The sequence below is a fragment of the Cryptotermes secundus genome, unplaced genomic scaffold, assembly GCF_002891405.2.
Source record: "Cryptotermes secundus unplaced genomic scaffold, Csec_1.0 scaffold1940, whole genome shotgun sequence".
Taxonomy (NCBI): Eukaryota; Metazoa; Arthropoda; class Insecta; order Blattodea; family Kalotermitidae; genus Cryptotermes; species Cryptotermes secundus.
This window is the reverse complement of record NW_019734994.1, coordinates 174,535-186,758: the sequence shown is the minus strand read 5'-3', so window position 1 is coordinate 186,758 and position 12,224 is coordinate 174,535.

The following is a 12,224-nucleotide window of genomic DNA, read 5'->3' as shown; positions in this document are numbered from 1 at the left end:
ACCTCCTGGCAACAGACGTGAAGGAAAAGATCCAATCCAAGCGGAAGAGAGGTGGAGGGCGGGTAGCCTTCCTTCAAGACAATGCACACCCCCATACGGCCAAAACAACAATGGAAACCCTCCGGAAATTGAAATGGAACCTTCTGACACATCCGCCGTACAGTCCCGATTTGGCACCAAGTGATTTCTACCTGTTCGGAAGGCTAAAATCAGACTTGCAAGACATGCTGTTTGTGGACAATGGCGTTGTCATCCAGACTGTTCGGGAGTGGATACACCGCCAATCACAAGTCTTTTTTGGGGGGGGGCATCAGGATGCTTCCAGAAAGTTGGAAAAAATGTGTTGACTCCGGAAGGGAGTACGTTGAAGACTGACATGTGCAAGTAAGTGTTTGGCAATTATGTTTTTTTTTTTAAATCGATCTCGGTCATATGTGAACCACCTGGTACTACCACTAAAATCTCAGTGCATGTATATTCAGTTTCACAGTTTGTGATTAATAACAGACTCCATTTTAAAGTAAATTCTGAGGTACACAATATTAATAATAGGACCAAATCTGAATAGCATCATCCATTGTCTCATCTGTCAGTCTTTCAGAAGGGAACTTATTATGCTGGGATTAAGGTGTTTATCAGCTTACCTGTTCCAATAAAAGATCTATCCATAATGCAAAACAATTTAAATTGGCCATGAAAATTTTCATGTATTCCCATCATTTTATACGTTTGATGAGTATTTTAAATACAAGATGAACTAAACTATTTGTAGTGCCGTCTATATAGGGCCATGCCATAGCTCAAGCGATTAGTCGCTGGCTTCCCACCACAGCGGCCTGGGTTGGATCCAGGGTCTGTTCAAGCGGATTTGTGGTGGACAAAGTGGCCCTTGGGTTGGTTTTCTCCGAGTACTTCGGTTTTGCCTGCCAATCTTCATTCCACCAAATTCTTCATTATCATAATCACCTGGGGCAGGCTAGAATAGGCCAATCAGTGGCCGATGTGCTGAGTGGACCCAGTTTGACTCCACCCCCCCCCCACTAAGCAGGTTTTTAATTAATGCTGTATATGGTATATTGTATAAAATACTTTAAATTGATACTTGTATATATATTTTTAAGAAATGAGCCTTATTTCTTTTAATGCTAGTGGGGTGGGACTAAGTTCCTTGTACTGCAGCCACATCTGGCCTATTGTACCAGCCCCAGATGATAGGTGAGGGTGACTATGGAGCAATTTGTGGAATGAAGATTGGCAGGGGAAACCGAAGTACTCTGAGAAAACGTGCCCCAGCGCCACTTTGTCCACCACAAATCGCACTTGACCAGACCCGGGATAAAACCCAGGCCGCCGTGGTGGGAAGCCAGAAACTAAGCGTGTGAGCTATGGCATAGCCCAATAAATGAGCTTAATAAGGTATTAATGTCTACTTGGTGAATTGTGCATGTTGGTTAAATTATTGAATTGTATAATTATGGTTTCTTTTATGAATGTGGCTGTAAGAGGACTAGTTTCTTCTCCCAGAAATAATGTATGTAAAATTTGACACGTTCTGCATAGGTCGTACTGAAAGTCATGAGCAACTTTTTTTTGCATGCAACCTGGGAACAGCAGACGAAAGAGAGTACGGTGGCAGGTGGAACCAGCTGTTGTGTTAACCTTGAGTGTCTTGTGATGACAATAGCTTGCATCACGTGACCAGTATCACTCCTAACAAAGTGGCCAACAACCATATGTTGTTTCGCCCGCGTGCCATCATCAGGTTTCTTTTGAAAGGGGAAATCCGTGTTGCAAAAATTCACCGGAGACTTCAGAGTGCTTATGGAAGTGTGTGCATGGGTGCAAGCAGTGTTCGAAAATGGGTGAAACATTTTAAAGAAGGGAACACCAGCATCGAAGATGAGCCTCGGAGTGGTTGTCCTCGAACACCCTCAACTGAACGCAATAAGGAAAGAGTGGATGAGATCATTCAAGATGACAGGCATGTGACTTTGGACACAATAGCCTGAAAACTTGGAATAGAGCACAGTGCAGTACAGGAGATGATTGAAAGCTTGGCCTATTGAAAAGTTTGTGCTCGTTTGGTCCTGCGGTTATTCACCGAAGACCACAAAGTTCAGCTAAAAGCCATCACCTCAGAACTGCTGCAGAGATATCGACACGAAGGCGATGATTTTTTGCTCTGTATTGTGACAGGTGACGAAAGCTGGTTTGACCATTTTGAGCCTGAAACGAAACGGCAAAGTATCGAAAGGCACCATTTGCATTCTCCATCAAAAAAAAAAAAAAGGCAAAGACAGTGCCATCAGCTGCGAAGGTGATGGGCACAGTTTCTGGGATATCAGAGGGGTTTATTCTGGCTGAATTCCTGGAACCTGGGCAGATCATCAGTGCTGCTCGTTATATCCAGACGCTGCACAAGCTTCCTTGTGCATTGCGTGATAAACGTCCAGGACGAAACATCATCATCCTGCATGACATCGCTTGCCCCCACACCGCTCACCTCACATTGGAAGCAATTGCAAAGATGGGGTGGGAAGTTCTTCCATACCCCTCCTATAGCCCTGATCTAGCACCATCCGACTACCACCTTTTCGGATTTGTGAAGGATCAGCTGCGTGGACAACGTTTTGAGACAAGGGAGGCAATTCAGAAAGCAGTGCGTCAGTGTCTTCGGATGGCTATAATGGAATTCTACAGAAGGGGCATTTTCAGTGTGTACAAAGAAGTGGTGATTATGTGGAAAAATAAAGAAAGGTCTGTAGATTGAGGTGGTGTATTTGGTTTGTCAATAATAAAGCATGTTTCTTTACAAAAAATTGTTGCCCATGACTTTGAGTACGACCTTCGTATATCCGATGGCTTTGGTAGCCAGTAAGGATCTTTGGAAATGAAAATTAAGATACAAGATACAAGACCTGATTTGTTTGAGAATCTGTGGCTTGAGGTGGTAGCCATATTTTAAAATAGAAACGTTTCCAGTACATTTTCTGATCCGATATTATTTCAGTGCTCTGTATTTTCCTCTTTGTTCTTTATTTCAGTACACCATAGAATAAATGGATACATAACCCATATCAGAATAGCTGACCGATTTGTTGGTGTAACTATCCATGAGATAACTTTAATTGTTTCTTGCATCCTGTTGTGTATTTAATTAATATAAGGGTCAATTTTACCATGAGATAACTGCATTTTAATGTGATACCTCAGTTAGAATTAAACTATAGGTCCTACCAAATCAAAGGTGTTTCATGTAATTGGGAAATGTTATTTGCATTTTTTAAATCATCAGCTTCAGTTTCTTCCTCTGGAGCACTAAATGTAATCCTATGGAGCTGTTGCTGATCATTGCTGCTAAGTTGAAAGTTATATCTGTAATAATATTGACACTTCCCCATTGCTGATTAAGAGCAAATATTTGGGCAGTCATTGCTAGTACAAACCACAGAAGAGAGAGAGCTGAATATATGTATGTTTAATGCTGTTGTTTTCTATGGCCTGCTGGAAATACTTATTGGTGGTAAGCTGCCTGCAACTTTCAGAAGTCACAAACAGAAAAAATGCATCGTTTAATTTGTATATGGCCAGTTATTTACCAAGGGTTGAAATATTCAAATCACCATTTCTATAAGTACACTGTAATTACAGTTTGCTTGTTTTCTTAGTAATATTTCAGTGTGGATGAAAGAGACTTGACATTCATCAAGGTATTCCATCTGGAACCAGCCTCTGTGCATGTTACAGGTTTGCTTCAGGAGGTTCTCATGACATGGAAGATTACAGCAGTAAGAATGGTCTTTGAAAGTAGAATGCAAGAGGAATAATACAATAAATATCAAGATTCTGAATGTGAATTATTTACTGGTGACTGTGGTGTATGATTAATCTCATAATTTATAGCTTGAATAATGCTGATTTACATCATGTATCCTGAAACTGAAGCTCCATTAAAGAGTTCATTACTTGTCTGAAGTAAATTCCTTAACACCGCTCTTCATAATTTGCTGAAATGAAATTAAGTCCAGTGTTTTCTGAACATAGCCACAGTTCTGGGCCATGTCATGGCTCAGGAAGTTACTCATTGTCTTTTCACCACAGTGGCCCAGGTTTGGTCCTGGGCTACTTCATCTAGAAAAAAAAGACAGGTTTTCTTTAGGTACTTCCATTCTCCTGGCTGATTCTTATTGTGCCAACTGCTCTATTTCTCTCATCTATCTTCCAGTGGGCCACTTATGGCCTAAGTACCAAGGGTCTTAGTCTCACCCCCATAAGTGTAAAAATACACAATTCTGTGACTAAATGTTTTGGTATATTACTGGTATTGGTATGGGTAACAGAATGTGAATAACCATTCTGGCAAGGGCTGCTGACCGAGTTGATTCAACCAAGTAATTCATCCTAAGTATATTTTGAAATAATATAGGCAGCTTAGTTTGGCTCTGGGAGGTTTCCCATAAGTGACTTCATAAACCTTTTTCTTTATTCAATAACTTGTACAGTTTTCCAATTCATATTCATATCTTTATTTGTTCCAGAAATCCATATTTGGCAATACAGCTTCCAAATATAGACGTTAGACTTTTTCATGAAGAAATGTGGAACTGATCACTGATGCACAACTTTCAGATTATAATATGAAGGACCATAAATTAAAATGTGTAATTATTGTTTACGTGTTGTCTTTTGTCTGCTTTTACACACTGCATCTGATATAATTTTCTCATTTTTTTCATAAATTTAGACAGGATCATCATCATCAGTAATCTGTCAGACAGCAGGTCCACAGTCTCTTCCAAAACAATTCCTCCACTTAATGCGATCTAGAGCTTTCTCCTTCAAATGACAATATCCTCTTCTGTCCCCAAGGTCATCCAGCATCTTCTTACGTCTTCTTCCTCGTCTTCTTGTCACTTCTATCCGCCCATCTATCTTTCCTTCGATAGCTTCTTTTAGAAGGCAGTTTCTGCGTAAAACATGACCAATCCAATTAGCCTTCCATTTTCTTATTTCATGTAGGATATTCCTCTGCTCACTGACTCTAATTAACACTTCTTCATTTCTCACATAATCGGTCCAACTGATCTTCTCCATCCTTCTCCAACACCACATTTCGAAACTTTCCACATGTTTCTGGTCTACTGCCCTAACTGTCCATGTTTCAGCCCCATACAGAGCTATGCTCCAAATGTAGCATTTCACTAGTTTCTTCCTCAAATTTAAGTCCAATTTGCTGGTAAAAAGATTCTTCTTCTTGCTAAATGCAGCTTTTGCCATGGCAATCCTGGATTTAATTTCACTAGTATACCTTCCATCATCTGTTAACAAGCTACCCAAATATTTAAAACATTTCACATTCTCCAGTTGTTTTTGGTCTATCTTTATTGTGACTGGGGTTGGTTGTCTCGAAATTTTCATTACTTTTGTTTTCTTCACATTCATTTCCATGCCATAGCACCTTCCAATTTCAATTAGTCTATCAATCATGCCCTGTAGCACAGTTTGTTCATTAGCCATTAACACAAGGTCATCTGCATATTTCACAGTTTGAATAATTTGCCCTCCTAATTTGAAGTCTCTGAGCCCATCCAGAGCTTCCTTGGTAAGGCATTCGCTGTACAAGTTGAACAGAATTGGTGATAAACGGGACATTGATTTATATATTCAGTTTCAGTATTCACTTTCCAATTCATGACGGTCATATTCATGCCTAGATATCATGGTGGATACTGAAGTTAATATTCTGTACAACATTCTTTGGGAAATAGTTAATACACCAGCTTAAGATAGTTCATACTTGTGTGCCTTGGTGGGACTAAGTCCCTTGTACTGTGGCCACTTCTGGCCTATTGTACCAGCCCCAGATGATAGATGAGGGTGATTGTGGAGCAATTGGTGGAATGAAGATTGGCAGGGGAAACCGAAGTACTCGGAAAAAACCTGCCCCAGCGCCACTTTGTCCACCACAAATCCCACTTGACCAGAGCCGGGATCGAACCTGGGCCACCACGGTGGGAAGCGACTAACCGCTTGAGCTATGGCGTGGCCAGATCTAAAAGTCTGTGATGGTGGTACATTAATAGAAATATCATTCTTCTGGACATTGGATCTGTTTCTGAAACGTCGTGTTTTTTTTAGTTATCTTAAAAACCAGGACGATGGATAAAGTCCGAAAACCCACTATCTCTGTGTGTTATACACCATCGTCAGAATCCTGTAGTAACTACATAAAATTATGAGTCCAAGAATTTGACATGTCTTTATTAACAAGACAGTTAAGACATGTCAGCATTCTCAGAGGTAACATGTAAATTTGATATGTTACCATATATTTCTGACCAATTTCTTATAGTAGCTCTCCCATGTCAAATATTATAAGACAATAAGGAAATGCACCAGATAGCAGAAGAAGTTTTCAGATAAGCTGAGTAATATAATTCCAACCTTCATTATATATTATATGTTATTAATTCCAAATACCGAACCAGCGCTCATAGTAATGTATTTATGAATGTAAGTTCTACTGAAGATGCACTGCTCTTATGTAATAACTGTTGTCCAGAATTCTTCGATGCTGCTCTTAAAGAGCCATTCATTTCTTTGAGAATAGTGAAATAGTCATAGACCTCTTTTGCAACCCCACTATCACAACATATTTACAAATTAAATTAAATTAAATTAATTTGATGTTTAATATGAAGATATGTAAACCTCTTCTCAGAAAAGTGACTGTACATTTGTCAGGGGTTCATATTACTGAAACAGCATTTACAGGAAATTTTAAAATTGGTCTGGAATTTCCACCAAACCCTCATGGAACTGGCCAAACATAACAGGGTACAACTGATATGGGTGCCGGGGCGTGAGGGTATTGCTGGAAATGACACAGCAGACCAATTAGCTAAGATTTGAGCTGAACATCTGTTCATAGGACCTGAACCAGCCTGTGTCGTCTCTAAAGGAGTTGCCAGACAGGCAGTCAGGGACTGGACAAATATGAAGCACAAGAAATACTGGGGATCCTTGACTGGACTCAGGCAAGCAAAGGGACTCATACGAGGACCCTCTACTAAAAGAGCAAAGGAACTATTGAAGTTAAACAGGAACCAGCTACGATGTGTGGTAGGACTACTTACAGGACATTGTCACCTTAAAGGACACCTCTTCAAATTGGGTCTAAGTAATAGTTCAACTTGTGAGAGGTGTCAAGAAGAAAATGAGGCAGCCACACATATCCTGTGTGAATGTTAGGCCTTAGCTTATTTAAGATTATGTCACTTGGGTCAATATGTTATGGAACCAAGTGACTATTTCGACATCCCCACGTACAAAATCCTGCGCTTCATTTGAAGCGCAGGATTGCTGAGGGGATAATAAAAAGGGGAAGCACAGTAGATCACTGTGGTCGTGGTGCAAGGGCCAAGAGGGCCAACCCCTTGTACATTCATTCATTCATACAGGAAATTTTTCATTAGCAATCATAAGAGTTACAGTCAGATTCTGAAAATATGATGTATTTTTATTTTGAGCAGAGTTTTCTTGTCCAGTAAGAATACCTGTAGTAACAATCATAATATCAATGCTTACATTATATTTTTACAGTCAGAAGGTTGAATGTCAAGCATGCTTGAACTGGTATTAGAAACAGTATGAAATATCTCTTTCTTATCAACAATTTTGGAACTGTACAGTAAAATAGCTCTAGCTCAGAAACTGTTTGAAATAGGACACATGGACGTATGCAGTTTTTGCTTTGAACGACCCATAACATGACCTCCCACAATATTGACCTCTCCTCCTGGGACATTCTATATAGTCAAGCTACTGATAGTGTAGTGAAATAGTGCACACATAAGAGCTCTCCCCTCCACTGTACAGAATTATGATTAAAAATTGTCATGCCACATCATTAATCACCAGGAAAGCGAGAGAAAATGAAAAAAATAGCAATGCTCAACACAATCTATTTTATAGTTAAGAAAAGTAAAGCTATCCCTGTAATGGGTCGTGAAGGCCCATAGGGTTTTGAGACGTCTAGGTTCTCACATTTTCTAGACAGTTGGCTCACAGATTGCTGTGAGATTTTCAGCCTTATGCACCAACGCCCCCCCCCCCCCNAAAATTCTTGGTACCGATTTCTGTTAGCATAATGCCTCAACCATGTTACCGCGTGCCCCTTTTGATAGGTAAAGTTGTCCCTGTGCTTAACTGAGTACTACGCTATGTGGGCTTATGGAGGAGTGGATGTAAAGATTAACGAAAATCCACAGAAGTCGATCTTGCTCGATCTTGCTGTATCAAATTGCGTAATATATATGGAACCAAAACAACGGTAACGAGAACCTTCGGCCGATAATAAATTCTGCCGCTGTTTGTGAAACACTGGGCTTGAGGATCGTGAAATGTTTATGATTGTAAATAACTGACAGCTCATATAGAGACAGAGACGACAGAGTTCAGAGCGTTCGGAGCCACATAGAGCACAGAACATGGCGTTGTGGCGTTAGTGGCAAGTTAGTTATCTTAGTTGTGGATGGAGGAAGAGTAATGTTTAGCGAGGAAAATTGAAATTGTAATAAAATGGAAGTCATGAAACTGGAAGATATTCTTGCGCAAAGTGCAGCACCCCCTTCTGAGAATGCAGAGAAAAAAGGCGACGAAGAAGAGGCTAGTAACGAAAGTAGTGACGATTCTGTGGTAGAATCCAATGGGAAGCAGAAATTATCCATTATACATGGTCGGCCAAAATCGGGAAAAGTCTGGAAACAACGAAAAACGAGGTATGCGAATCTTCATCTTCTAAAATGATGTAATCATATGGTCCCCAAGATTATTATCATGTAGCTTATCAGTTCTTGTATTCATAACCTTCTGGAACGTCAAATTTAATACCAAGTCACCTATCCTAGCACGGTTGTTTTCCCGATTAGGTCCCGTTATTCCTCCCGCCTTAGCAGGAACCAGGAAGAAAACTGCCTATTATTGAGGTATGATTTTGTTTAGTTCCTCATACAGTCAGTGTCATATGGTCTGATTTACTGGTAGCATCATTAAATAAACTACATAGGCCCATCAAGACAAAACAGAAACTTCTTCTTTCATTCATAAACGAAGTTTGATGAAACTACACATATGACATACCCAAGATAATTAGGAATGAAATAAAGAAATTTATATTGAATCAAAATCACAAGACTTTTAATCCAGTGCAACATTGTACCGTACCTAGAGATCATCCTTTGTGTCCATTCTGGTATGTAAGATTTTGAAGTCAGTCATAGCCCAGAACCATATATATTAGGATCAGATCATATTATTGGATTCCATAAGTATGTATATATGGAGTAACTAATTCATGTTGCCATACATACTGTACTTTGCTAAAAATTTGTCAAGGAAGACATGCAATCTGATGAGTGGGGGTGGGAGGTGAATTTGGTCAGAAGTTTTTTTTCCCACAGAAAATTTGAGTCTTGGATAAATCTGCGGTATCTTGATTTTTTTTCTGCTTGGAGCTTTATATTGAACTGTGCACGTTTAATGTGTGAATAAAGGCAGGCTTACATCAGCAAATCATCGGTAAATGCAGCATAGCAATGTTTACAGAGTCCTACAGTCTTTCAGATTGTAACACTTTATAGTGAGCTGGATGTTTTGGAGGCATATATTGCCTTTGTCTTCAGTGTTAATGAGTAAGCGAAGAAAGAAAGAAAGAAAGAAAGCTGAGGAGACTTACACTTTGACCCTGAAGAAGAAAGCGGTATGTTGCACCAAAGTAGTGGGTTGACTCTGAACTACACAGCACTATCACTTCTCTGTAATCAATGCCATGAAAACCAGATATCCATCAGTGTTGTTTCTTTCATAATAACTGACATGATTTTGTGGCTTCATGTGTTTCTCCCCGAATTTATTGGATTGTGCCAGCCTTTGTCATGTCTCTGTGGCATACAAAGCAAGCAATATTCCAACAACAAATAAAGAAACTTTTCATATTAAAATCTTGTTGAGAAAAAGAAAGAATACTGCAACAAAGGACAACACAGTGAAAAGACCCCGCATTGTTTGTATTTCCTACAGAAAGAGCTTAAAAAGTGGCTCAATGTAATAAAGTGATGGCAGCAGAAATGTTTTCATACCGCCTGTAAGATGTTTCTGCTTGCCAGAGTTTCTGTGTGACCACGACATCTCTAAAGGCAGTACATAAAACATGCAGAATATTGTGACATGTATTGGAGGAAGAGGATGATGTAAGTGTAAAGAGGGCATTGATTATACACATATCTGTATTTTCAGTGGGTTTATTATGACTGTCTAGAATACAGCAAGTTTATTGCAAGGATGGGTGCAAATCATTGAATCTTTTAGGCAGGTGAGGTGGATACTCTTTATCAAGTTTACAAGGTGAGAGTCAGACTGCCAGCAGAAGCAGTCGGTCTGTAGCCTAATAACTTTACATATAAAACTAACCTAGATTATGGCATGTGTTCAAAATAATCTTTGATCTACATCAAAAGAAAGCGTCAGAACTTAAATTTAAAACTACAAGAAATAACCTGTTTTTGGGCCTTAAATTGAAGCTGTCCATATAAATAGACTTCTACTATGTAAGTGCATAATAAAACTCATATGGGCATATGGTATACAGCTATGGGATTGTACAAAAGCATCAAACACAAAAATAATTCAAAGACTTCAATCCAAATTCTTGCACTCAGTAACTAAAGCACCTTAGTATGTCTCCAAATTTACTATCCACAATGATTTGCAAATCCCATTTGTCATAGAAGAAATACATAGACTGGCAGTACTCTACCACCAAAGCATACTCGGATACAATAGAAGACTAGTTGTAGAAATTAGCAACCCAGCAAATGTAAGAAGAAGATTGAGGAGACGGGCCGTCTGACCTACCACAGCCCACAGATGACAAAGATTAAAACCATCACCATTCCTCTACAGGGCCTGTCAGAGCATCATCAGTGGGCGACTTCTCTACTCTAGACACCTACTTAAAACAAATTTACTTATTACTTCATATTATCAAGAGTAGATTGTAAATATGCTATTAATTAAATAAATAAAATGCATTCCTGACACCAGCTTCAACTCCTGTCACACCATGCACCAATTTTAGTATTAATATTATCCTGAGATTATGTGAGTTGTAGAATCTGTTTTTCTATGAATTTTCATACCCATTCAAGTAAAACCAAGCCTTATCAGAAAAAAATAATGTGAGGTCAGTTTTACCATCATGAACAGACTGAAAGATTTTGTTAGCAGGATGACGTGGTTACAGTGCATGCACTAAAGTGTTGGTAGTGTCAGGAAATTTGTGGCAGTTTGTATTGAAGGTTTTGAGATCCTTGTCTCCTGTGCTGCTTGGCATCAAGGATTTTTGAGGAGTACTTTCATCCAGTTTCTCTTAAGTGAGCAGTCAACATATTGATTATTTCATTTTTTCTTTTATTGCCCAGTAGACCCTGTCTTATTTGTTAACAGTTCTATGAATAATTTCTGTCTGTGGAACTGCAATGGTCTTCAGTATTTTGATGGATGATAACTTGCAAAACCCCATTGATTTTAAAATATCCCCCAAATATTTTTTTCTCCACATTTTCCTTCTTTGACACTCTGCTTTTATTTTGTTTTTATAGTGATTATATACTTCTAAACTACTTGAAATTCCTTCCTCTACATCCTCCTCCTAATCATCATCATCATTGCCGAAAATGTTATTGCAGTGGCGTTGGGCCATAATTTTTATGTAAAATGTTTATACGGTGCAATACGCTTCATGAATAGGAAGCTGTTTGTTGTCATTAAGAGGAAGCAATTTCAGTTTACTTTCCAGAAATATTGTGTAAAATATTGACACCACCTTCCAAATTCTTCTGTTAGTCAGTATCAGACATGATAAATTTATAATTTTAGGTTAGCAATTGCCATCAGAATCATTCTGTAAAATCATTGATAATTTCAAAAATAGAGTCCCCTTATAGGCGGTGGAATTATTTAAATGGTTTTGCATTGACTTGTCCAAGATAGTTTTGTAATTGTTTTTCAATTTGCCCACTGAGTCAAGAAACTGAAAAGAGAAGTTATTTGAAGTTTATGTTATGTTAATTTTGTAACACATTTATTCATACTCACATTTGTTTCAGGAGAATGTCCACATTCATTTGAATTTCTGCTGGTATCATCACTCCCATTGCAAGCAC